This window comes from Toxorhynchites rutilus, chromosome 1, assembly GCF_029784135.1.
Source record: "Toxorhynchites rutilus septentrionalis strain SRP chromosome 1, ASM2978413v1, whole genome shotgun sequence".
NCBI lineage: Eukaryota > Metazoa > Arthropoda > Insecta > Diptera > Culicidae > Toxorhynchites > Toxorhynchites rutilus.
Genome location: NC_073744.1, coordinates 31,068,129 through 31,096,020, shown reverse-complemented (window position 1 = coordinate 31,096,020; position 27,892 = coordinate 31,068,129). Strand labels below are relative to the sequence as shown.

Genomic DNA, 27,892 nt, shown 5'->3' with positions numbered 1-27,892 from the left:
AACAAAAGACAAATAAGCTTTCCGCATACCTTGCCACATACACGGCCCAGGCCGAGATAAATATTGTTTTCCTTCATGCGCTCCTTTTTTACTCCTAGAAAACACTTTCCATTTCCATTATATGATCAGGTGCAAAATTATCACGTATTTGCTGAACAACTGCTGAAGCGCATTAGCCATGTGGATAGCGTGGACGTGTAAAATAGCTTTGCATTCCAGCCGGCCTTGGTTTGATCCCCATTGACGTCGTATGGACTTTTTTTTTTGTCACAATCCCAAATGAAATGAGAAAAGAAAACAGAAAGAGATGTCTGCTCGCATACATATAAACCATTTTTAAGCTTTTAAAATAGCTCATTATTTGCGCATTTGACTCTTTAGCACACGGAATGGCATCATTTTTGCCAAAGATGAAATCTCGCGTAATTTTTGAAAAGGTCCTATGTAACATTCACATCAACTCGAGAAAAACGAAGTTGAAGATCGGAACATTGTTCCTCGAATTGTTTCAAAAGGAATCTATCTTTATCACTACTTTTACCACTAGCAGTCAATAATAACTCCGCAAAACCAATCGTAACTGTTGTTATGTGATTTTAGTTTGATATTGAAACCTCCGAGCGAAAAATGTTACATTGGACGTTTTGACTGACCGCTTCGTACATTGGACAACTTACGTTGTACGATGACAATTTGCATATAACTACTGAACAACGCTTCAAATACTTGCATTTCGTGCTAAAAGCAGATCATTATTGTTATAACTCGTTGAATTGCACTAAAAACGATATCAACACCCGAAAATAACAAAAACTCAAAATGTCCGAAGTGCGACTTCGTGTTGTTTTGATTGCTTTGTTACTTCGGACGTATCGAGCGTCAGAGGGAAGTGGCGTCCGAAGTAATAGTCGAGTGCTTAAAATTCGAATCTGTACATTGGACATTTTTTGTATCGGTAATAAAAAGGTGAAAAGGATAGATACTTGATCGGTTGTTTTCGCATTGCATTCAATGATTGAGCACTAATAGTATGCATCCATTAACTCGATTTGTTTACATTTGTTACTTAGGACCTTTTCAAAAGTTACGCGAGAAATGTTTTCTGCCAACGCTAGTTTGGGTGCACCGTCATGCGAAATCAAATCACTGAAAAATTTCCAGAACATTTATATTCTTGGTGAGCTGATGATGGCCTAGCTTGATGATTCCCCACACAATTGTGTAGCTCAGAACCTTAACGCAATGGCGTCAGTTTGATGCAATAATTGCAATGCTAGAGACATCAGCGAGTGAGTAATTTGGTTGCGTCCACAGCTCAATCCGAAACGAAGACATGTGATGACACAAAACAAGGAAGAATAAGCGATATTCATTGCTTTGAATACAGAACGATACTAAAGATGGCCTTCCTTCCTTGCTTGAGACTTGAAACTTATTCAGTTCATTCGTCTGTAACCTTCAAAAAGGCCTTTGGAAAACTTTACTTTATCCATCATAATACTCCTTCACACCCATTGCCTTGAAAAAACCTTTCGATCCCTCGCCGTCCAGCTCGTCCGGCAACGATGTTGTTCAGTCGATTTACTCACGAAGAATGAAAGTTTGCCTCAGCGAGATCCACTGTTTATACTCTAGGCAAATATTTCTCTTCGTTCTTCTTCTTTTCCTTTGTTCACGGATATTTTAAATCTTACGGTTTTCCCTTAGTTGCTCTTTATTGACAGCTCTGTTCGGGAAAGCACACAAATGGACAGAACAAATGAATGGGGAAATGGGAATGCTTCATTCATTTAAACCATATACAGACTAGGGGATTGTAATTTATAGCATATCAAACAAATCTTAGGGAATTTCCGATTCGTTTGGTATGTAAATCACCAAAATCCGTTCGCGGCAAAAATAGTTATTAACGTTAACTTTATTTCATAAAAACGTGACCTGTTTTCTGATGTGGCACCCTTAATGAAAGACGTAGTTCTACGTCATAAAATATGGCGCCATTTTGTGGTGGTGGGCATCGTGGATTTGCATTTCTCGTGAATAACTGTGTTCTACTAGTCAAGCCCTTTCATTTGATACCCATGTTGATGAGGTTTTGGAAAAACCCATATTGATGGCGATTTTGAGAAAATATGTAATCCGCCATTTGGTAGCAGCCGCCATCTTGGATTTTAAAAATAAAGAAATACGCAGTTTTATAATGACCGCAGAGATAAAGGTGTGTTCTAAATTTCAGATCAATCGGTCAACAGGAAGGGGGTCAAATTTCTTTTAATGTGGTAAAGCGCTACAAACAAACATGAGCAAGTTAAATAACACCGTTTAATAATTATCTTCAGGCACAATTTTGGTATGAGATTTTTTACACCACCTGCAAAAATTTTTTTTTCATTTTCATAGAACACTAATTTGATACGGAGAAGTTATTTTTATTAATAATTTTCTTTTGATTTCTATATCCCTCTATATATCACTCTACGAAAAATGTAACGTTTATTAAGAGTTTTCAAATGCATATTACGCAGAATCGTTCTTACGATGTATGTTATAATATATACCATTAGACGGCAAATTTATCCACAATTTTTTTCGCCTGAGACATCAACAGTGGAAATAATAAAACAAGAAAGCAATTCAACAAATAAAATGGGTATTTTCAACGAGCGGATGCAAAGATAAATCGCGTGCAATAATTCGTTCTATCTAACAAATAGGCAAGATGTTAAAGTAATCATATGATGCCATCTTGGATATGATTATCACTCAAACTTCATGCATGATTTATTCAAAGCAACGAGGAAAGTGTTACCCATACAGTGATCGTTCATTAATTAGGAGGAGGCAGCGATTATGCGAAGACTTATTGAGATCTGAATTACATCGCAGCACAAAAATGAAACGAAATGAAATATCAATATTCTTCATGACTCATATTCATAATTCTCAATGACTCAATTCCTTCTATGATAGATGGAGCAGTAGAACCAATACGACTTGATTGTGATAGTCTGCAAACGAACATTATTTCACCGAAAAAGCTACTGCTTCCGATGCCTAATAATCAGAATAAGACAATGGAAAGAAATTACAATGAAATTGCTATCCATTAAAAAAGCAACTTCATTATTTCATGTGTATTTTACCTCAAAATATCACGAAATCGTGAATATTTTCAACTTGTTTTTCCGTTTCTTCCCCATAAATTTCCTATTCAATGTAATCGATGACGATATATTTTTTTTGTTTACCGATTCACATATACTGCATCTACCATTTCACCATTCATTAATCATTTTCGGTTAGACAGTTGAACTTCCTGCCAGAAACTTATTGTCTTTCTTTGTTCGGTACAAACCGTTTGAAGGTTATGAGTACATACAACAAACGGCTCTTTTTAGCGCTACTATTTAGAGTTCCAGAAAAGTTAAACTAACCGATTTCTGAACAATGAAAAAAATTACATTAAAAATAACCAAGTGTTCTGAACAATCATAGTCCAACGTCAAACTTCCGTCCGTGCCCCTAGGCTCAGACCCTTCTATTTTTTTGTTATTACTAGTGTTTATTCCGCCTGAAAATCCATAATTATTTTCGACACTTCCCAAACTCATAAAATGTGTTCAACGCATCATCACACCAATGATTAATAGCTGTTTAATATTTTTTATGTCGATGAAACATATTTTTGAACGAAACACCATAGCCGAAAAAGATTTTCTCCCTTTCCAATACAAATAAATATGTGGCAACACTGAAACTACCTGGCATTTGCATTTCACACAAATGTATAATATGACGCACTGTTTGGAAGCAATTGTCATCTATCTATTGGCGCCAGTATATAGAAAAAAAATCTATTGCTGGCGTGGCCAATTACTTGTGCGATACTTGCGCAAGTAACTGGAGCCGGGTGCTCTAGTAACTAGACTCTAGTGATTGAATTCTACTACTAGGGCGCTAACTGGCACCGTCTAAATCAACCTTTACTATCCCCTGCACTATACGCCAACAGTTTCAAACGAAATTATTTGCGTTTGTTTTCGATGTTTGAAGGTATGCTCATTTCAGCATTTGACGAGCACTGAAGAAAAAGCACGGATAATTTTCCACATCCCGATAGTGTAAAATTGAAATATAGTCTGGAAATTATTTTGCATTTTGGGTAATTTCGAAGATGCCTGTACATGTATTTCATTTTTAAATTGCCCAACACAGTCAACAACCAATAATGTTTTCCGGTTACTCGGAATGCATACCATGATGAAGGATCAATTTTAGAATGGTAATTAGAACAAAACACATGAAAACACAACGAACAGCATTGCCATCGAGGGCACAGCCACCCACATTCACACATGACATTGGAAAATTTCCAGCACCTGGCCACCTCAAAAATAACACACCCCCACGGTTTTATTCTAACCTTTTCTTATTTTGCGGAAATAAAACAGCGGTTGCATGCTCCAGAAATCAGCCAGAAATGAAAATGTTTTAATTGCGAGGAGCAGAAATAAGAGCGCTGAGCAGAGTGTCTTCTTTGGGCTGGGCCGAAGTGAGACAAGCATTACTTATGGTGGCAGCAGCAGCCGAAGCATAGGACTTAATGTCAGTTCTGTCTCACCGGTGCAGGCGGTACACACTTTTCCTCTACTCATTGTTGTGGAAGGAATCGAGAAAGCAAAAAAAAAAAGAATACCCGGTATGAAAAGTGACTAACTGAGGAAGGGTTTAGGGTACGGAGTTGGTGGAATGATGGGCGGTAAGAATACAGTAAATTTCAGTACGAAGTTCAGCATTGTGAAAGTGCACGCCGCTGAAAAAGAGGGGTAATAATGAAAACAAGGAATGGATGATACCATTGTTGAAGGGTAGGGATTCCCTACACCTTTTTGTCGTCACCCGAGGCATACGTTACCTTGAGTGGGATGGGAGTGGGTTGAAAGTGTTCAGGTGTAAAGCCCCGAATCCCGGGTAAATCTCCCCAGGGCTATGGCCGGAGGAAGGAAAAGGTTATGTTTGAGGGAGAAATGTGGTTATTTTTTCGAGTTTTTTCTCTACAGAAAAAGTGCGGAATAACAATTCCGGCTTCGGGTGGCTGGATAATGCCGGTTGAGGGGGAATCTAGGTCAACCCATGTGGAGGATCTTGATTTATTTAAAACCCTCGCAGAAAGCGCACAACATGGGAAGTGGAAAGAAACAATGGCCATTCATCTTCTCGTACTTTGAAGGGTGAATAATTGGAGTGTTATCGAGAGCGAGAGTACTAGAAACAGCATCATGCGGTATTCAAAAAATTATTTATACATCAACACGATCGGATTCACGTGCTCTCTGTTTCCATTCCGGCGTTATAAATTCGCTATTTCCGGTTCCTTCGCGAGATATATGTGCACTGTTTTTGGAGGGCCAGTAAGAGGAGTAACGATGACCGTAACATAAATATAAACTTATGGGGCATAGTAAAATACAATTACTCCGTAAAATTGCTGCACGACCGGATGGCGAAGATAAAGAACGAAGCAAATAAACAGATGATTCCATCCGGAAGGTGCAACAACAGCAGTAGCGGGAGAACAACCTTTCCGGATGACCGCCAGGGAGTGAAAACAAGCACGGAAACAATAACATCGAGCACACGAAATATTTATATTCGAATTGATTGAATTTATTTTATAATTCACCTCCCATAACAGTTTATCTTTCCACTTGAGAACTTTCATTCACTGACGACAAAATCATTACGCGTCCCGCGCAATCTGTGAAATGGCATGGAACAGAAAGAAACAAACTCCGCGATCGAGCAGTTTAAAACTGTTCGAGAGCGGCCACATTTCGAGTGTTTGGATTTCCGATAATGGCGCTTTATGTTGGCATCTTTCCGGAGAACCAAAGCCTTTCGATGAACCCAATCCCACCAATGGCAAAACTTTCCCCAATCGTGAGCCGCGTCCCAATCGAGACGGGATGAAAAAGCTCTTCCTGGGAGGGAGTGTCTAGGCATACCGATAGGAGAAAAATAGAGTCAACTGGCTTATTATCTTAATTAATGCATCACGCCGCCCTGCCCCACCCGGACAAACGGGTCCAAGTCTAGGAAAACTTCAAACGAAATGCCTGCCAAACCCGCTAAACGAAGATGTAGTAGTTCGAATGACCAACGCGGAATAAGTTGATAGCAACGGAGGAGTAATTGTGCCGCGAGGATACAAGGGAAGAATTTTTTCTTCGACACCTTCTCTCCATCCCTCCCCCTGGGTCGAATTAAGTGGCAGGAATGGAACGCTCAGGCGTAAATTGGAAAACTTTTGGGCCAGCTGTTTTATCACATCGTGGAAGGGCTTAAAAGACTGGCTCCGGTTTCGCGTTAATGGAATGTCTATGGGCAAACGAGTGTAGATTTACTGGATCGCAGAGATAGAGTCCTCCGTCCGTTTTGGGATTGTAGCGCGTCCTCACGCTTCGGGTTGATGGAGTTTTAACGACAAAAGATTGTATAATCGGCGACAAGTCGAAAAAGGGGGGAAGTGTTTTAACCTTTCCAAGATATTCAAATTGTTTAGGTAATTTAGAGGATGCTCATTTTACACCATCCTCGTGCATAGTTCCTCAGGTTAGGGACGGAATCTTCAATCGTTTAAGTGAAATATACCTGGACAACAGTTATTTCCCTAGACCGTTAGTTTTTCATTATTTATTTGGGCCGTAGAACGTCTAGACTATGCTATGCTATACTATACTCTACTAGGCAATACAATCGGCAATCTTTGTCTTTTTTTTTTAAATGCAAACGTTAATACGGACAGCTTTTAACGTATGCATTCAAAATGGACTGATTTAGTGATTACCCTGCCACCTGAATTACCCTACGCATCCCCAAAATGGACATTTTTACGCGGAAGCATCAGTCGAGGCCGACCTTATATTAGAAGCATCACCCTGGCAGGAGACCGAGTACTTTAGGTTCCTACATCAACTTCCCGAAGAAGGTCCTTCTACGGCTGGCGAGCAGACAATGTTCAACCCGCTGTTCTTTCCGTCGGTGCTTGCGATGAACTGGGAGAGATACAGTACGAAGTGCCTGCCGGAAGTTGCCGCCTTCACCAAGAAGTATTACACGAAGGAGGATGTGATCTATCCGGGCCTGCCCTCGGCCCATTATGCCAAGAGATCTCTGGAGTAGATGGACCGGTTGAAGATAGACGTTGTACCGAAGACCGCCCAACGTCCCCAAGCTGCGACCAGTAGAAACTTTTGGGGCGAACCTCAAACGGAGGATTTACTCCAATAATTTCGTGGCTAAAGCAGAGAAGCAGATCATCGCCAAGGCCACGAAAGAGCTGAGATACATGCAGACATCCACCATCTCATCGACCATGGCTGAGACTTCTGGCTATAGAAGGCTTGATGAACCTAGAATTTAAGGTTTTTTTTTTGTCTGTATTATAAAGGGTGTGTCACATCAAATTGCATCACGGAAAAAACGCTGTAGAAATCTAATTTTTAGGAATTCTCTCTTCAGCTTTCGCTTATAATCAGATAAGAGTGTATAGATCACGTTGGCCATAATTCACTGTCAATTTTTCGTAAATTTGGAAAAATGTCGTCGAACGAAAAAGAGCGTCGTGAATTAATCCTGTGCACTCATTTCGAGAATCCGGAGTTGTCACATCGGGACATCGGTAAGATGCTGGGAATCGTCCAATCCACGGTCAGCAGAGTACTAAAACGATACTTCGAGAACCTAACCATCGACCGGAAGGTGAAGAACGGCAAAAATGGATGCTCCGTCAGTGAAAAAGATCACAAGCGCGTAGTTAAGCAGTTTAGACGTGATCCGAGAAGTTCGGTCCGGGATGTCGCCAATAAGCTGAATTTGTCAAGTTCATTCGTCCAGCGGACCAAGCAGCGGGAGGGCCTGCGTACATACAAGGTTCAGAAGGCTCCTAACCGCGACGAAAGGCAAAACATGGTGGGGAAGACGCGAGCCCGGAAGCTGTACACCGAAATGCTGCCGAAGCCGCATTGCCTGGTAATGGACGACGAAACCTACGTCAAAGCGGACTTTCGTCAGCTGCCGGGCCTGTTGTTCTTCTCCGCAGAGGACAAATTCAGCGTTCCGGAGGAGATTCGCAAGCAGAAACTATCCAAGTTTGCCAAAAAGTACATGGTGTGGCAAGTGATCTGCTCTTGCGGAAAGCGGAGCGCCCCCTTCGTGATGACCGGCACGGTAAACGGGCAGGTTTACCTTAAGGAGTGTCTACAGAAGTGCTTACTACCACTATTGAAGCAGCACGAGGGCCCGACCATCTTCTGGCCGGATCTCGCTTCGTGCCACTATTCAAAGGACGTGTTGGAGTGGTACGAAGCCAACGGGGTCACCTTCGTGCCAAAGGAAATGAACCCGCCCAACGCGCCGGAGCTTCGCCCAATAGAGAAATATTGGGCGATTATGAAGCAGGCCCTCCGGAAGAACCCAAAAGTTGTCAAATCGGAGGCGAACTTCAAGAGAAAATGGATTTCTGTGGTGACTTCGTAATAAACTCCTATTGAAATTTAATAAGCAACCTGTTTATTGACTGATATTAACTAGAAAAATTCGCGTTGACAGCATTCAGCTTTGTGTTCCGTTGGTGTGTAGCGAAAATAGTAATGGATTTTTAGATGGGATAAAAACTTTCAAAATAGTAAATTATGAATTTAAATTAGTTTTACGTATCAAATATATATTAATAGGATAACACGATTCTTTTGCAAGTTGTGAAATATTCTTGAATATAAGGATTTTTTTGGAAAAATTGTTTAGTATCATGTTTTTTTCTAGTTTAGATAATTCATCAATAAAAGAGCAATACTAGGATCACAAACTTCTTATTTCATATGAGGGGGTTAGAATGCAAGGTGTGTAAGTGACTTGATCGATTTCTCTTCATCAACTTTTTCTTTAGTTAATAACTCAATTGCAAAAAACGTTCCAATTTAAGTTTGCTATAGAATCTGATAGGTGAGGTTCTGACCTATCTTCCACATTGTCAAATACAGCTGGGAATGTATTTGAGGCTAAGCTATGACCAAAAGAGAGAGTCGATGTAGAGAAATCGATCAAATCACTTACAGCCCTTTCATTCTAAGTCCCTCATATATTTTATTTATATATGAAATACTATTATTTTTTACATGTTATATACATTTATAATTTGATGTAATGCGTAGAAGCCGAAAAAAGACCGATTTTACCAGACACTATACGATACAATCTAAAACCGCTCTTTTATCAACGATCCCACACATTTGAGAAATATTATAGTCCATGAAAAACCACTTCCACACACTTCCATCAATCAATTGCAGGAACAAGATCACGTCAAGTTAGAACCGGAATGTCAGTTTATTTGCTTAGTTATGATCTGCTCTGCTTTTAAAACAAGCGTTCAGAAGGATGTAGGACATAGCTGAATTGCACAGTAATTTCAAGCACCATACAAAATAACACCGCAGAACAAGAAGCCAACAGCGAACTTGCAAGTGACGACAACTGCAATCAATATTGAAGTTACTAAATTATATTAGAATCATTAGAATTACCTAGCGCTATCAGCTCTTTTCAGCTTAGTTTCTTCTGTCTGAGCTAACTTGTTATTTTAAAAGAAGAAAATTATTTGAAATATGCATATGAAAATGTGAAATAAAATTGTAGACTGCGGGTGAAATTTGATATTTAATTTTTGATTGCTTTTGTTTCACTTCTATGCGCACTTATCACAAGTATGGTATGCACCGAGACGCTGAGAAAACAAACGAACGAATGACAAATCAAAAATCTGTTAACAACATACATGCAGGCATAGATGTTTTAACGAGGTGGTATGAGACATCACTACATGGCACATTTAATGTAAACAAAACATTTCTGGAAAAATAAAGTTACAGTGGTCGTACGGTTTTTCTCTCTCTGAATTTTGAATCGATAAATCGATGCAAATTATTCGATCGCTTCGATTATCGGTTGCGTACCCAAATTCCATTTTACCTGCCAAAATTGGGTCGAATATGATGTGAACGATCGACCCCAAATACAGCCATCTTGCAATCGATTCATCGATCTTTTATATGCGTTCGTCGAACAATTTGTCGCCACTTTCTTGCCAACATGTGCAAGGCGTGGACCTACTTGCAGCGCTACTTTCAGCACTGCTCGCCTCTTGATTGCATTGGTTTGTTATTGAAATGGAATGGAGCATGAGTAGCAAATACGTTGATTGATTTTTTCATTTTACTACAATCACCGTTCAAAATCAGTGATGCCGTTTCGTTTCATAAATTTCCGACCAATAAATTATAGGCAAGGGGCGGCATGACGGGGATGATGTTCCATGCTAGGTCGAAATTTCGATCATCGATTTCAATTTGGGTAGTTATCGTTCGATTAATTATCGATTTGTGTAGGCAATATTCGATCAATCGATCAATCGAACGATTATCGGACATCACTAATTGAGTCAAAATCGTACGCCGGCGGGAGCGAGCGAGAATGAAATCTGCCTTCCTCAATGTATGGAGAGGAGTTTAGTTTAGATTATCCCCAAGGGCCTTTCTCAAGGCTCGCCTGGAAATGGCCAACATGGATTTTTTTTGAATTTTATGTTATCGTATAATTGTCTGTGAGTTTATGTGTCGATGTAAATCTTTATGTTCGATATGCGCCCATTTCGGTCTTTGCGCCTCCGGTTTTGCCGTCCAAAACGAGCAAAACCGGCAATTCGCAATTCACCGTTCGGATTTTCTGTTACCATTCTGCGCGAAAGGTAAGGGTAGCATAATATTATCTATGAATTATTTATTTGAGGATGATGTCTTTGGGAGCGATGGAGATGTAATTTTGCTAACATATACTGAAAAAGTACTTCAATATTCAATAAGTTCAGTGTTTCAGTGTCGCTCTAGACCAGGGTTTCTCAAAGTGGTCGATACGGTCTCGGTTTGCCAGGTGTCGACACAAACGAAAACTGATTTTGGGGGACGACGAGAACTAAAAATCGACCCCTATTGATTAACACAAGTTCTCATTTGAAACTTTCAAGATACTGTCTAAATTATATCACGTGAATCAACTTGTTGTAAGAATGCCTAATATTTTAGTAGAATATATAAAGTTGGGGGAAAAGTAATCCATGATTTTTGCGTGAGATCAAAACTTTTTTTTTTTAGATATTTAGGATTGTCCGATTTGGGTCAAATATGCACCATTTTGTTGTATATTTTATTGCCTTTTAATGGTAAAGGTAACGATCCTGATACCAAGTGATTACCACCTTTTTCTCGTGTTGCAAAACTTCTGAGTGATAAGAAATTGGGATCAAGAGAAGATTGTGAAAATCGATAACTATAGTTTTTCGCTAATAAGAACCAAGACTTCTATGAGAGAGACACTCAAAAATGATTCTTTTCAAGTCCCACCAAATACACAGTAAAATCTTCCTGACGGTTAGTCCTGGTTTGGCCACCATTTGAGCTGCCTCACCATGCTTTGATCATGATCTTTTTCGCACAATATTGACGTATGTGACCCATTTTTAATCCTCAGTCACTTTCCGTTTAAGAAATGGGTCGATTTCATTCCGTTTGACCAAGGCTTCGTAGATGGAAATGCGATCTACCGTATTTTTTGGTGTTAATTGGTGTGGCACCCAAACACATCTTTGCATCTTTGTGAATACAGCTCTGCGCAAATGGTTTGAAACGGTTTTATGGTCGATATGTAGCTCCTGAGCGATGCTACGACAAATATCATGCTGGTCAACTTCGGTTTTTCTGTAATTTTATTGACAATTTCGACGCCAGGCCTACCTGTGCAAGGTGTATCTTTAACATCAGAAATGCGTGAACGTAATCGGAAAAACCAAAATTGCACGTAATTAGTTGTTATAGTATCGGCACCATAAACAGACGAATGAACTACAAAGTTTGAAGCCTCTCAAAAACAAAGAATCAAAACCATGAACACCATTTACAATACCAGTGGCTTGGCTTGCATTTACACCTTTCTCAAAAAAAAAAACTGTAGAACGTACCGAATTTTCGCTTTGTTGACATCCATCGGTAACACCGGTAACTCACAACTAAATGGAACAAACAAAAAATAGTAATAGATTTTTTTAGTGTGAAATGTCACCATGATAACGAGCATAGTCTTGAAATTGTATGATCGATACTATACGAGATATCGAACACTACAGTCATCTATCGAGAAAATAACGGATTCATTTTTCCGCCAACTTCATATTATTGTTGTACTTTTCAAAAACTCAACAAGACTCATCGACATATGTTCATAAATTCATACAAGATTAGAAAACGGCAAGTATAAAAGCGTGAACAAGTTCGTGCGAGAAAATGTGTTTGAGCGTACAAGTCCTTCAGGCACGTTTTGACTTGTGCTATATTTGGTACAAAAACTCGATTTAATAGAATGCAGTGATGATCAAATTCAAGTCCAAACATGCTCCTTATATTTTACAGTATAACAAGCTTGCATTTAGGTCCCAAGTTCAGATAAAAAACATAACTTATAGACATTTTATCCTTCGAATGAAGTTATAATTATACCACTTCGTTCAGCTGGCAAAGAGTTTTTAACCCTCAAAACTTTGCACCTCCGACGTATCCTACTGTTTTTGAAGCTTTTAATTTTCACACCGGTACAGAAATAAAAGACGTAATCCTAAGTCTAATTCCATGCGAAAGCAAGCTTAGTACTGTACCGTTTTCTTTGTGCATATTTTGAGAACGCTTTGTGAAAACGGTTGGAGCTTGGATGATAATACACTCATCTATTAATTTAATTCAAGAAATTACAAAGTAATTACATAGCTAACTTAAGTGAACTAATGAGAAGTGATTGAAAAAGAAATTTACAAAATGCTCAGTTACCTACGCGCGAAGTGTAACCATACTTTTCTGCTGTTTATGAAAAACATGATTTGGTATCTACTCTGTTAATACCAAAACAAGTTTTAATATCTTTCTAATTTTTTTGAATAACTCCAGGAAACTTGTTACCGAAAAGTTATTAATGTTCGATATTCTTTGTTTTCTTTTTTCGCGACGTATTACACAAGGATTCTATTAAGATGATTGAGGATATCCTAAATTTACAAATTCCTCAATGACAATGTCGCCGATGCAAGAAGAGTTTATTACCTATCAGAAGTTCTGGTTGCAACGCAACATTGAAATACAGTATTATGGAACATTTTTGAAAAATATATTATCGATTTTCCATCTTCATACCTTGTGTATGGTTACAGTGTGATAACAAACATTTTGACAAAACAAAACAAAAAAAATCAACGAACGTGTAGATTTATGTCTATTTATTTTGTTGAATTTCGTTGAGAAAACGATGTCAAGTCACTGAACCCTTTCAAGGGTAACTATATTGCCACTTACAAAACAATTTTTTTTTTCGTTTCGTTTGGTATATTATTTCAATATTTTGCTTAACTAAAGACTTCTAAAGATATCTTCGCAATACTTTTTTTTTAGGACTGCTAAAAATGTACGATATCAATTTGCAAGTCAGACATTTAACGATATCTGTCATTACTCCATGTTGATAAGTTGATAAGTTTTTCACTGTAATCGTTCTATTTGGGATCTACTGTGTAGGCTCATGCAGTTTTTTCAATAAAACAAACAAATGGTGAAAAAATCTATATAAAAAACTAGCTGACTCGGCAAACGTTGTTCTGCCATATAAATTATTCCTAACGAATATGTTGGGTGTTAAATAAAACATAACTGATGTATTAAGTAAGTGTGTTTGAATGTTTTAACGTCTATGAAATTAATCGAATGTGATCGATAAAGAAGAACGAATGAAACGATTTGAACGGATGTTTATATGTTCAATGTATTTCTTTAACCCATTTTGTGCCAAGCGTTCGAAGAATCGAACTTTGATTATTTTTAATGCCTTTGGAATGCAACCAAATGATAATCCCCCCTATTCTACGCGGCGAATGGCGTGAGATGGCTCAACTCACGGTGTTCCCGAAGGCGAATGGGGTGACTATAGTATGTCACTAGGTGAGATTTGAAGTCGTGTCCTCATATGTTATCGACTCCGGTATCAAATAGGAGTTGAAAAGCAAGGTGGCTTCTGGAATAAAGCGAGAAACTTTGCCATCTCACCTCATTCGCCGCGCGGAATAAAGGGGAATGTTTTTGCACCAAAAGGAAGTTTAATTTATTAGCTACCACTTACCATCAATTTCGTTCAATTTTGCATAACTTTATTGGGCAGTAAATTTGATTTAAAGCAAGTATGTTTGGAAGGTGTTTTCAATTTCAATAAAAAAAAACCGATAAAATACAAAAATACGTGAACTTTTTTACAGTATAACTGCGATAGAAGAACATACATAACAGCTGGGGAAATTGAGTGTTCAAAAAACCGAACGTTAACCATAACGGACATTTCTGTTCTGCTGAATCAATACCAATACATCTGATCTTCGCAGTGCATTCTAGTTTGTTTACTTTGGCAGACGGAAGGTTTTTTCATTTTTTTCAGAAATTTCAATTGTGAATATTTGTTAGTATCAATTAACTCAGCAAATATTATCGAAAAATTGCATTTCTGTCCGTGATAACCTTAGGTGATGGCAGTCCGTAGAATTTCGTGTGTGGAGGAGTTGGAGGAAATCAGTGCGTGGAAGAATGGTTCTAATGAGATTGGTGGGTGAATATTCTCCCGCCGGATTGGGTGGGTGATCTCATCGATGAAGAAAACCTAAATGATAATTCTATTCAACAGGATAATAACCTCCCAACCCTCTAGCCATTAATTTTTCGCAGCGTATTTGTACTTTGCAGATTTTGAATAATGTTCGATTTTTCGAGAAATGGATAACCGGAAACAAATACTTGTTGAGCATTAACATTTTTCCACGGACAACAATCTAAATGAAAGCAATAGCATTCGTTTGAAAAAAAAGTCAGCCAGTAATAAATTAAAACTACATGAACGAAGAAAGGTCACATCTCACCATAGGTGGATCAGTTCAGGTTTATACTTGGAACCTTTCATTCCTCTGTGCTTGTTAGTCCCAAAATGTTAAAATAATGCATTTATTAATGCTGTATATTAACTTACTGAAGTGACCTTCAGTTCACAGTATGTTTGTAATTGCAAGAAAAAGTGCTTACTAATTAAGTAAGAATAATTAGTGTTAGGCCAGGCGCAAATTGAGACGCGTATAGCGCGAGTAACTTGTCGCGATATAGCGCCTGTTTTTGTGGCAAATGAAAACAGATATAACGGCGCAAATTGACCAGATGACGCGATATTGTGGAGCGCTCGTGAGACACGACTCGCGTGACGCTGTGGCTGAACCACAGTTTCTCGTGCTGGTCGTACCGGTTGTGGTGGTTGTGTTAGTGAACAATCATATAGCGCCGTGAGTTTGGCATACCGGTCGGGTGATTGTGTTAGTAAATAAATATATCGCGCAAATCTGTGTGAATCAGACATTTTATGCGAGTGGCACGTTATTTACACCAAACTGCGACTGAATATGCGCTTCACCACGCTACGATTGTGGCACGCATGAGTCGTGTTGGTTGTCTCGTGTTCGTTTACGAGCGCTATACGCTTCTCAATTTGCGCCTAGCCTTATGTCTTGTCTCGAGTCGCGTCTTATGAAAAAGTGCAGGCTTCGGCCAATACTCGATTTCCCGCAAAATGGAAGTTCGGAAAAAAATAATTCTTGAACATTGGGGTTCAAATTCTGTCTCGTTGATGGAAAATACACCCTTGTCATTTTCAAGATGAACGGCTAAATTTATAGCTGCTGGGTCATGTTCATGAATTGGGAAACCAAAGATACGCCAGGCAACTTCAATGGAGCTGATACAGAGGTAATTTGCTGCATTTTTTTCTTGTGATCATGGTAGACATACAAGTGTGCTTTGTGCTGTGATTGTTGAAAAAAAAATTACGTGTGAAATACTGTTGTGTGCAGCGAAAGAATATTTCGATCGCGTGCCCGTTGTGTATTTTTTATCAGGCTAAGTAGAGGAACAGCTGGCACATCAGCTGATTCTTGTTTATTTCAATTTTTCTCGTTCGCCCCAGCGTGCTATTTTTCTCATATAGCAGCTGTGGCGGTATTGTTTTTATTTCTCTTTTCTGTATGGTGTTCGTTGTGTTGTATTACACAACACTTAAAGCGTCCCGCTTTAATCTGTATTGGAAATGGCAATGGAATGTTCTCTGTGTAAATTGGGGATTGTAATAAGCGATTTGCCGGTTTGCTGTATCGGGAAGTGTAGCGGTGTGTTCCACTACCGCTGTACTTCTCTTACTAAAGCAACGGCAAAGCTTATCACGGAGAATGTAAATGTATTGTTCAAATGCAATGATTGTCTATCGGACCAGGGTTGCGGTGAGCAGAGCGATGTTATTTCGGATGTGCGTAAGATAGAAAAAGAGGTGATGAAATTATCTTCACTCTCTGACTCGCTTACGGGCATGCGAGATCAGATCGCTGCTCAGATAGACAGCGCGTTAAAGTGCGGTATGGAAGAATTGAGACAAGATGTAAATGGGTCTCTTGAAAAATTGATTTGTGAGAAATTGGAATCTATGACTAGTTCTATTTTAACAATTAACGCGCAAAATAATTTAGCTGCAAAGAATGACTTGCTCATTGAACCTGGTACAGTTCATTCTGAATCGCACCAAAATATTCCGAAACGTAAGAAACGAAAATTTCAAAATAATGATGATGATAATGTACATCAAAATAAAATTAGTTTTGCGGATGTTGTTAAAAGTGCGAACACTTCTAACAACAATAAGATAATGGGTTATAGTAATAGTACTAGTATCATGCAAAGTAATCGTAAGACTCATCCGGTTATTGTAATCAAGCCTAAAGAGTCCAAACAAGCTTGCGAGGATACTCGGAAGCATTTGAAGACAAAATTAGATCCAAGAACACACAAAATTAGTAATTTCAGAAATGGAAGAAATGGCTCCATCATTGTTGAGTGTGCAACTGGAGCTAATATAGATAATGTGAAAGATGACATCGAAAGCAATTTGGGTGAGAAGTATAGTGCTGTTGTTCCCATATCGGTGCCCAGATTAAAAATCGTGGGCATGAGCGATCAGCATTCCTCCGATGTTTTCATTGATTACCTCCGAAGTCAGAATGAAGGCATCGAAATAAAAGATGTAAAGGTTTTAAATGTGTACGAAAATCCACGCTTCACCTACAATAAGTTTACTGCTGTAATTGAAGTAGATGTTGACACATATAACTGTTTATTGAACGCGAAAAAAGTAAATGTGGGGTTCGATCGGTGCTCCGTAGTTCCTGCGATTAATGTATTAAGATGCTTCAAATGTGGAGAATTTGGACACAAGAGCACGGATTGCAAACAAAATTTTGAAACGTGCTCAAGGTGTAGTCAGAAACACAAGACATCTGAATGCAAGTCAACTGTGTTGAAATGTGTTAATTGTTTGAAAATGAATACAGAACGGAAATTGAATTTGGACGTCAATCATGCCGCATTTAGCTCTGAATGTTTAGTATATCAGAGACTTTTTGATTTGCAAAAAAGCAGCTTGCATTTCAATAAATAGCAACCAGGTTCCAGAAGAATTGTGAACCAATATTATATTTTGTATTTGAATATTGCGGGACTGTCAACAAACTACGTAGCGTTACGTCAGATTGTTGAGGAAAAGCGTCCATTTCTAGTCCTTTTGTCTGAAACACACATTGTTGAAATAGAATCATTTGATCAGTATAGTATTCCGGGATATAATGTTGCTGCGTGTTTATCACATTCTAGGCACACTGGCGGTGTTGCTATTTATGTCAGAGAATCCGTTCAATTCAATCTTCGCCTCAACGAAGTGTTTGATGGTAACTGGTTCTTGGGCATTACAGTTGAACATGGCATGAAGATGGGTAATTTTGGTGTTTTGTATCATAGTCCCAGCTCAAGCAACTTGCGTTTTGTTGAAATTTTAGAAAACTGGCTTGAAATGTTCCTTGACTCTAGCAAATTGAATATATTAGCTGGTGATTTCAATATTAATTGGCGTGATGACTACAATTCGAACCATTTGAAGCGTGTATCCGATTTCTTCAATTTGAAACAAACAGTACATGAATTTACTCGCATTTCCAGGCACAGTAAAACTTTAATTGATCATGTTTATTCCAATTTTGATACTATTTACACATTCACGGATACCAATTTGAAAATAACCGATCATGAGACTTTAATTATCAATATTGTAGATAATCTCGTGGTAAATGAAAATGTTGTGAAATTAAAGTGCTGGAGGAAATATTCGAAGCATGCTGTTTCGAATCTCGTAGTGAGAAGCCTGGATTTTCCATTCGAGGTCGGTAATTTAGATGAATCATCAGCTGTTCTAACTAATACCTTGAAAGAGTGTACAAATCGGCTTGTTACGCAAAAATTTGTTCCTATGAAAAACTCGAACAGCTGGTACAATTTGGATCTTTTACGCCTTAAACGTGAGAGAGACAGATGGTACAAGAAATTTTGTAGAACAAATGATGGAAATCATTGGAATATGTACACAAACGCGCGCAATATATATTCACAGTCGATTAAGAAAACTCGTTGTGAATATATTCAGAGGAAGATTGATCTGCATCAAAGCAACAGCAAGGAGTTATGGAAAATTTTGAAATCTTTATTAAAACCTAGTAATAGCAAACCGCGTTCCATAACTTTTAATGGCACACTTGAACAGTCTGAACAGGCTATAGCATCTAAGTTTAACGATTATTTTGTCAATAGTGTTTCATTGATCAATCAGTCCATTGAATTGGTTGATGAACCTGATGAAATAAAACAGCCGGTTAACAGTAGTTGTAGATTTGAAAGTTTTCACCCAATTACATTAAATGAACTTAGAACTATTTGCTTTTCTTTAGGAAAAACGGCTGGAGTGGATAATGTCAATGCTAGAGTTATTCAAGATTGCTTTCATGTCATCGATCACATCTTGCTGGACCTTATTAATAAATCTTTGCTAACTGGGCATGTGCCTAAGGTGTGGAAGGAATCTTTAATAGTTCCAATTCAAAAGGTTGCTGGAACGATTAAAGCCGAAGAGTTTCGTCCCATCAATATGTTGCACACGCTAGAGAAAATATTTGAAGTAGTCGTTAAAGGCCAGCTGCTGGAATATTTAAATTGCAATGCTTTGCTAATACCAGAACAATCGGGATATCGGGAAGGTCATTCCTGTGAAACCGCATTGAACTTGGTATTAGCAAAATGGAAAGAGAAACTAGAGTGCAAAGAGAATATCATTGCTGTTTTTTTGGATCTAAAACGCGCTTTCGAAACAATTTCTAGGCCCTTGTTGTTGAACACGATTAAGCGCTTTGGATTTACGAGTACTGCATATAAATGGTTCGAAAGCTATTTAAATGACAGAACTCAACGGGCTATTTTTAATGATACAATTTCGAATCCCCTAGGGAATAATCTTGGAGTACCTCAGGGAAGTGTATTAGGGCCCCTTTTATTTATTATGTATATCAATGACATGGGAAGAGTTTTACGATTTTGTGATATCAATCTTTTTGCAGATGATACTGTGTTATTCATTGCAGCTAATGATTTAGATCAGGTCGTTTTACATTTGAATGGAGATTTACATTCTTTAAGTAGATGGTTGAAGTATAAGCAATTGAAATTGAACATAAGTAAAACTAAATATATGGTAATCTCGCGAAATCGTTTAAATGAAAACGTCTCCATCGTTATTGATAATGAGACTATTGATCGAGTTCGGGACATTAAATATCTTGGCGTGATTATTGATGACAAACTCAAGTTCAACACTCACATTGACAATGTCATCAAGAAAATTGCCAAGAAGTATGGAATCTTATGTCGATTGAAAAACGATTTAACTATTTGCAGCAAAATACAGCTATACAAATCAATCATCTCTCCTCATTTAGACTTTTGCTCTTCCATTTTATTTTTAGCCAATGACACACAAATATCGAGATTACAGCGCTTGCAAAACAAAATAATGCGGTTGATACTAAAATGTAACAGATTCACTTCCTCATCTTTAATGTTGGACGCTCTGCAATGGTTATCCGTGAAGCAAAGGATTGTTTATTTAACTATGGTGTTCATTTTCAAAGTAGTTAAAGGTTTGCTGCCTCGATATTTGTGTGATCGAGTTGAAAGAGGAATTGACTTTCATAGTTATAACACCAGAAACGCGAATGAAATAAGAACACCTAATTTCTTGTCATGTGCTTCACAAAATTCGTTGTACTTCAAAGGAATAAATGTGTTCAACTCGATGCCAAGACATATTAAATGCGCAACAACACTTACAGAATTTAAGAGGCACTGTATTTCACATGTAAAAGCTGTGTTCTCTTAACAGCTGAACGAGTTTTTGTTTATTTTTATGACGAAGATCTTTACTGACGAAGTTTTATACGAACGGATAATTGAATGTGGACAATTTTTTTTGCAATTTGTTTTCAATATTTTCAATGAATCTGACGAAGTTTTTGAACGGATTATATTATGTAGATTATTTAATTTTTTTTAAATCATCTTTTTTAAATTTGTATTGATCTCTATTATGTCTGTCATGATCTTGGTGATGATGGACTATTTTTATTTTTATTTTGTCGTTCTTATAGTTGTATTAGTTTAAAAAAAAAAAAAAAAATAAAAGTAGTCTACAAAAGTTTGACTCGCGCGCGAGACACAGATATAAAGTATATTAAATTGAAAGTTTTTTTTAAGTGCCGGTCTAGGAATTTTTCGTAAAGGAAATTTTCTCGATTTCTCTGAATGAGGGTATTCAAAGTCAATCTAAAACAAGGCTGGCGGTTGGACTTGTGCTCTGGTGGACCACTTGGCTGCAAGGGCCTCGTCGGGACCGTATCGGCTCTGTGGCGGACATGACTGAGTATTGGCTTTTTTGGACATTGCAATTTTTTGAACTTATATCTGTTAATAAAATCAGTTCGTTTTTCATGTTTGCTAAACTGATTTCAATGTTGAAAAAAAAATAAATTATCTTTTAGATAACTTGTCTTGCTCAAACCTCTGTAGGGGAAGGAGGCGGGACCATCATCATCTTTATTTAATTTTAGTTTGAAATTTTTATTTTAAAAGCGTTTTTTCCACCCGAATATTTGCATATTTGCTCCACAGAAATGGAACACGGAACTCAATGTTGTCTATGTCGAATTGCGTCGCAAGTTCGACACATTTGCATAACTTGATTGGACTTAACTCGAACGGATTTCAGAATGCAAAATTGCAATCCGTACGGATTGCAATTGACTCTGACGATGTTACGGCGTTGCTCACGATAGCGTTTTTCAAGTGAATGTATTCTTCATCAAGCCACTTATGTTGATTAGATCGTAGGAATCGCAGTCGTTCGCTCTCTACCTTCCCTTACATGACCATGAATTGTTGGTACAGCTCACGACATCATATAATGACATCATACGATATACATGAAATCCATCTAGCGCACTCCTTTATTTTTTCATCTGACAAAGCTATTCATAATTATTATTTCAAAATGAGTAATGATGTTCATAATGAATGTAAAGGGTGTGTCACATCAAATTGCATCACGGGAAAAACGCTGTAGAAATTCGCCCAGTAGACCGATCCTCTGAATCCGCAGAGGACGCTGAATTTGTCCTCTGCGGAGAAGAACAACAGGCCCGGCAGCTGACGAAAGTCCGCTTTGACGTATGTTTCGTCGTCCATTACCAGGCAATGCGGCTTCGTCAGCATTTCGGTGTACAGCTTCCGGGCTCGCGTCTTCCCCACCATGTTTTGCCTTTCGTCGCGATTAGGAGCCTTCTGAACCTTGTATGTACGCAGGCCCTCCCGCTGCTTGATCCGCTGGACGAATGAACTTGACCAATTCAGCTTATTGGCGACATCCCGGACCGAACTTCTCGGATCACGTCTAAACTGCTTAACTACGCGCTTGTGATCTTTTTCACTGACGGAGCATCAATTTTTGCCGTTCTTCACCTTCCGGTCGATGGTTAGGTTCTCGAAGTATCGTTTTAGTACTCTGCTGACCGTGGATTGGACGATTCCCAGCATCTTACCGATGTCCCGATGTGACAACTCCGGATTCTCGAAATGAGTGCACAGGATTAATTCACGACGCTCTTTTTTGTTCGACGACATTTTTCCAAATTTACGAAAAATTGACAGTGAAGCATGGCCAACGTGATCTATACACTCTTATCTGATTATAAGCGAAAGCTGAAGATATAATCCTAAAAATTAAATTTCTACAGCGTTTTTTCCGTGATGCAATTTGATGTGACACACCCTTTAGTACCTGTAGCAGTATCATGTTGTCTAATGTTTGTGCAATATTCATCTTGTTCTTTCAAAACGGTCGTCAAAGATATTTCTTCTGACTTGCATTGTGGTCACACATATTCTAGAGCTTGCAACTCAGAATACGTTCAATGCTTGTGGTTTGGTATAGGAATCTCAACTAAGTACTACTAAAAATGATGCAACTAATACTACGATGAGAAGGCGAACGTTGAGAACGTTAGTGCTATTGAAGAAGAACATGGAGAAAGTCGTATGAAAGATGTGCGTTAACGATGGATTCAAGATTATTGTTTTTTCTTCGAATCACAATTTCTCGCGTCATTGTGCAGACACTTTCTATGATTTTAGTAACGCTTGCGCACTGAATTTAGACACGTGCTCTCCAGCAGCTGTTTTATCAGAATTGGTGACAATAACGTGATTGCCATTTTGTAAACCGAGCAAGTGTGATTTGAAGTATTTCAATAATTCGTTGTGCTCATTCAATCAAATTCAGAATATTGTTTATTCAAAACTACTAAAATCGCGATTGAAAATAGGGTATGGGGTTTAAATTTCTGGTTATATGTATTGTTTGAAGCAAAATTTAAGAAAAAATAATAATTTTTTTTTTCTGCATAGAGGCACTCTAATCGGTATCCTAGCGGTATCGTATATAGTTTACAACCTATTCTCATGCTTACCAAGTTTTTTGTGCATAATTTCATCAAAATCGGTCGAGCCGTTTCGGAGGAGTTCGGTAACAAACACCGTGACACGAGATTTTTATATATATAGATATATTTTTTTCGCTGCTCGAGGAATATTGTTTTAATTTTTGCATAACCAAAGCAGCGACAAACAGTGTTTTTGGGACTAACGGGCAGTGGCAACTATATTGCCTCCAACGGTTTCAATAGTTAATTTTTTATAAAAGGTTTATGTTCTCTGAAGTTTGAGTGGATTCCTTGCCTAGTTTCTACGGCCTACTAAAGGGTTAATCAACAGCAAAGTTTTTCATTTGTTAGGTATTTCGTATGTTTGAAGAAGTTTGGCTATAGGGGTCTATGGTATCACTTCATTCTGGAAAATAGTTTGAGAGTCCCTGCTTTAGACAGTGATGTTGATGCTGTTAATGTTCGCACTGAGACTGAGAGTTAATTTTTGAATGTTAATGCTTCGCTGCTTTGATAACAGTTTGTGCCGCTCAGTGCAAGAATTTATTTTATTTACATTACATCTGCACTGAAATATGAATAAGAGGCAAACGAATGAACTATGTAGTCCTACGTCCCTCCGGTTATGTCCCTGACATCACACACTCGTTTTTTTCACACCAAAATATCACCGCTTCTCCTAGAACGAATGCTTCTGGCACCGGTAAGTTTACTCACCAGCAAAGATAAGCTCGCCTAATAACGCAGCTGTTCAAAACGATTGCACATTTCTTGGTAAGTTGAACCTTTGTTTACATTAACTTGTACGTCACATCATTTGAATAAAAAAAACACCGCCTGAGGCATAACGAAGCTTCCTAAAACATTGCTCATTCCATTGTACGTAGAATTGTGCCGGCGTTTATATCACAAAACACACTTGCTTGTGGCGTTCGATAGAATCATATGTTCATTATTCTACTGTAACTCTATTTGGACACCATTGTGCGAGAATGATGCAAAACACCTGATATTTCGAACTCGTGTTTTTACATCCACAAAACTCTCACCCACAGCATCCCAGTTGTAGGGCGTACATTTACTCAATAATCACCATCCAGAACAGAACAAACAAACAAACAAAAAAATAACCGGAACGAACGACGCACACCCAATGAATAACCGCGAAACCGTGCAACTTGCGCTCACTGATTAAGTGTCGCACAGAGTTTTATTTGCTGTGAAAATTGTTCCGTTACGGCTCTGACGAAGTAACTGCACTTTTACACACACGTGGGTGGATGTTTTTCACTCCCGATGCGTTACGTCGGACCGTTCTCGATCTAGAGAATTCAATTAGGGACAATAATGGGTTGACGGAATTGTGCCACCGTCGCAGCAACGGAGGAAATGATACTGTACGGATAGTGCGCTCACGAGCGCATGATAAGAGGCACTCGATAAGGCTTCGTTCGCCGCAATCATTCATGGACGCGAGCTTATCGATTGGATGCAATAGTGTATCAGTGGGATAGGTTATTTTTATCTGTATTGGCAGCTGCTCAATGACTATTCAGTGGATTATTGTTTTTAGGTTAGGAATTGCTCGGAAATACCGCATGATAATTGCTTCCCTGTTCAGGGTCCCGAGGTCATCGCGCTCGGATTGAAGCTGTTACGAGATGCGAACAATTCGTATGTTTCACCATATGTTGCACGCATCGACAATTGCTATGCTGTGTTTGGGGGAAGAGTGTCCACCGCTGCGCGAACACCAGCCAGCTTCGCATGATGATGTCGTTTCCAGCCTTTGATGCGTGGGAAAAAGAGAGTGTCAGACCTCGGTGGTACCAGCTGATATACAGTGCATCGAAAAATTGAACGTACAGCGAGGACTCTGAGAGGAAATACGAGTGCGTCACGAAGTAAACTTAATTTCTCGAAATTGATCATTCTATTAGTGCCATCTTTTTAGATAGAAATTGATGAGGTTTGGGTACTAGCGAATAATCTTTCGGAGCCGAAATACAATGGAGAGCAATTCTATTATTCGCACGGACCTGCCTTGTTGTTTGCAGTGTTTTGTTATTTTTTAGTGCTACGATCAGACTGAGCATTAGCAAGCGTCGGACGGCATACGTTTGCGTGAGCTTGAGCTTGAGCTTGAGCTTGGGTAGACTGTACAATTCGTAGTTGCTCTCCGTGATTGACCTGAACCAACCAAATTGCACAAAGAACACACAGAATGACGCTTGGGACTAGCAAATCATTCTCGTTGTGCAATTTTCGGTGATTCGAGCTTTAAATGGTCAATAACGACGCCAGCCACGTCCTTACAGTCACCAGGGGAAGGGAAGGAATGTTAGTATGATATTCGCCGCCCGAAGGCCAGAAGGGTCGCCTCTATAGCGTGGTTCCCTAGCGTTTATCATGGAAGGGATAGTTGTTAGTGGGAATGGTTAAGAAAAATCAGGATTCACTGCGGTAAGTGATATGATTATGTAAACGCGAACTATTGACTACTTGACGAAACAAAAACTTCATGTGTCACAACGCGTAGCAGAGATTATCTTTAGGTTACCTGAGAAGGAAAGTCTAAACAATTTATTGGACCAGCTATTGTTATTTGATTATTTAACGCATCTTTTTAGTCGAAATTTCATCGCAGAAAAATAACTTTGGGAAACTTGAGAAGGTAACCGAGAGAACTCCTCCAAGGCCAATCGACTCGGCGATATGTTTCGCTGTTCATCACGCCTACTTCGGGCCTGATCACGAACATCACGGCGAAAACGAGATGAAGTGTATGAAACCTTCCATATAAATCTTCTCGCTCTCACCGTGAAGTGACGCTCGTAATCAGGCTCTCTGTATCGCAACTTTAATTTAGTTATTTTTGGAAAACCTGAGAAGGTCACCGAAAAAAACCTCTCTAGTAACAATCGAGTCCTCCCGGTCACCCCATCAGGCCCCTTGCAATGACATCACTCGCCGTCACGATTATGAATCTAATCGCGACGGCGGAGGGCCTTCTGCAGGAAACCCGAGATTGCAACCGAGAGAACCTCTGTAACCAATCGACCCACCATATATTCCGTTATATTGAACCATATGATTTGTGATTTGAAACTTAATAAAAAGTTGAAGAATTAATTAATTAATAAATCGAAGAATTACATAAGGCAAAAGTCTGAATTATATAAGTCTTGATCCGAACATCTAAAAACTGAAATCACTCGCAACACACAGTAAGCATCAAACCTACACTACTTTGCACGAATAACACAGGGCCTGAAATTTGATGGGCCTGATCAATATGCAAACATATTCAATTTTATACTACGCGTTTGTTTTGCCGTTGCTAACCAGTACCTGATTATGATATCTGAAATGAAATACGATGTTCGAAATACGACATTCAATATCTGATTTCCAGAATTCAAAGTTATGAATTCTTGAATGAGACAAATGAACTGATGAATTAATGAAACTACTTCACATGTTACCTGTAGATGTGTGAAAAAAAAAATGCAAATTCAATATGTATGTGTATGAGAGAGGGGTGCTATCGTTAGATAGAAAACTTATCTGCTATCCTAGGTCTTCACATGTCAGCGATTCCTTTTGTGGTGAGTGATACATTCACTGCGGCACTAAAAATTCGCATTGCGATACCTACAATCGAGAACGCGACAATTGAGAGCACTGTGCGTAACCGAGAGCGAAACGATGGAAAGCTCATTGGGAATCCGAGAGCGCGACGGCTGAAAGCACTATACGAAATCAAAAGCACACCGACTAAGAGTAAATTGCGAAACGGAGAGCACGACACTTGGGAGCGGCGAAGAGTGAAAAAAAAAATTAGGAGCATAACGATCGGAGACAAATGCAAGCTAAAAAAAATGGCTTCACCCGATTTGATGCGTTACTGTGCATACTTATTTCCACAATCACTCCAACGAATTCAACCAAATTCCACTGGTTTTCAGCTTAGCTTAATAAATAGAACACTTTCATTGGTTTCACGATTTATAAAACACTTAAACGACAGAAGAAGCAAGCACACAGAGGAGACATCGCGGAGTAAGAAAACACACGTCCACTCCCGTATGCTGCTCAACTCGCTACCTCCGTCAATAGAGAAAACATATTTGAAATGGAAAACCCAATGTTTATTCAACCCAATGCGCATCTTGATTGGACTAACAACACCTAATATTATATGTAGAGCACTTTTTCTAATATTTCTCACTTTTCCATTTTTTCTCGCCGTATAGACTTTCCTTGGGTAAAATTGAACTCAACAAAATGACAGCTTAAACCTCGAGCGGGTTTCCATTTATCCGTCGGACGGCATACGTTTGCGTGGTGCATTATGTTTGAGCGATTAATTTTTGAACTGAAATATCGGTGATATACCTCATATCCCAAATATGCATTTCCTAGCACTGAAAAATAACAAAACCCTGCAAACAACAAGGCAGGGGGGGTCCTCGTAGATTAATTCGTTGCGTGTCCGCTACTAAGCGAACAATCATGAGCTTATAACTCAGGGCCCTCAACTGACCATCTTTGTGTGTTATTCTAGTCACGTAACAATCATCATGTGATGGCGATCTCAGCCTCTCACTCCACATACGATTGATCTGCTTCATCGGTAATTGGTGCTATTTATAAACACAACAATGGAAGCCTCATATCAACAGTCCCGCTGTGTCCAACTGTGAACACTCGAACAATAGGAATATTCTTACGCCGAAAAATGCGACATGTGTTGTGTATCAATAGAATAGGAATGAATACTCTTGCACCTAAATGACTAATGTG

At 38.7% G+C, this 27,892-nt stretch overlaps 1 protein-coding gene and 1 long non-coding RNA gene across 6 annotated transcripts in view; one reads left to right on the top strand and one right to left on the bottom strand.

The window, feature by feature from the left end:
• The window catches only part of LOC129761815 (uncharacterized), a 240,108-nt gene that overhangs the window by 32,767 nt on the left and 179,449 nt on the right, over nt 1–27,892 (bottom strand). Inside the window, exon 1 of one of the 5 annotated variants that reach the window (XM_055759600.1) lies at nt 23,804–24,482. The exons of 3 other annotated variants lie outside the window; for them this stretch is intronic. The gene's annotated coding sequence lies outside the window, so the exon portion shown is untranslated. Of the gene's footprint in view, nt 1–23,113; nt 23,218–23,803; nt 24,483–27,892 lie in introns of those variants that run through there. One more of the 5 variants, XM_055759602.1, reaches the window with a different exon arrangement.
• Nucleotides 24,449–26,169, top strand: LOC129761821 (uncharacterized). The gene is made up of 3 exons (XR_008740480.1): nt 24,449–24,600; nt 24,660–24,978; nt 25,041–26,169. It is a non-coding gene; the product is annotated as an uncharacterized LOC129761821 (long non-coding RNA).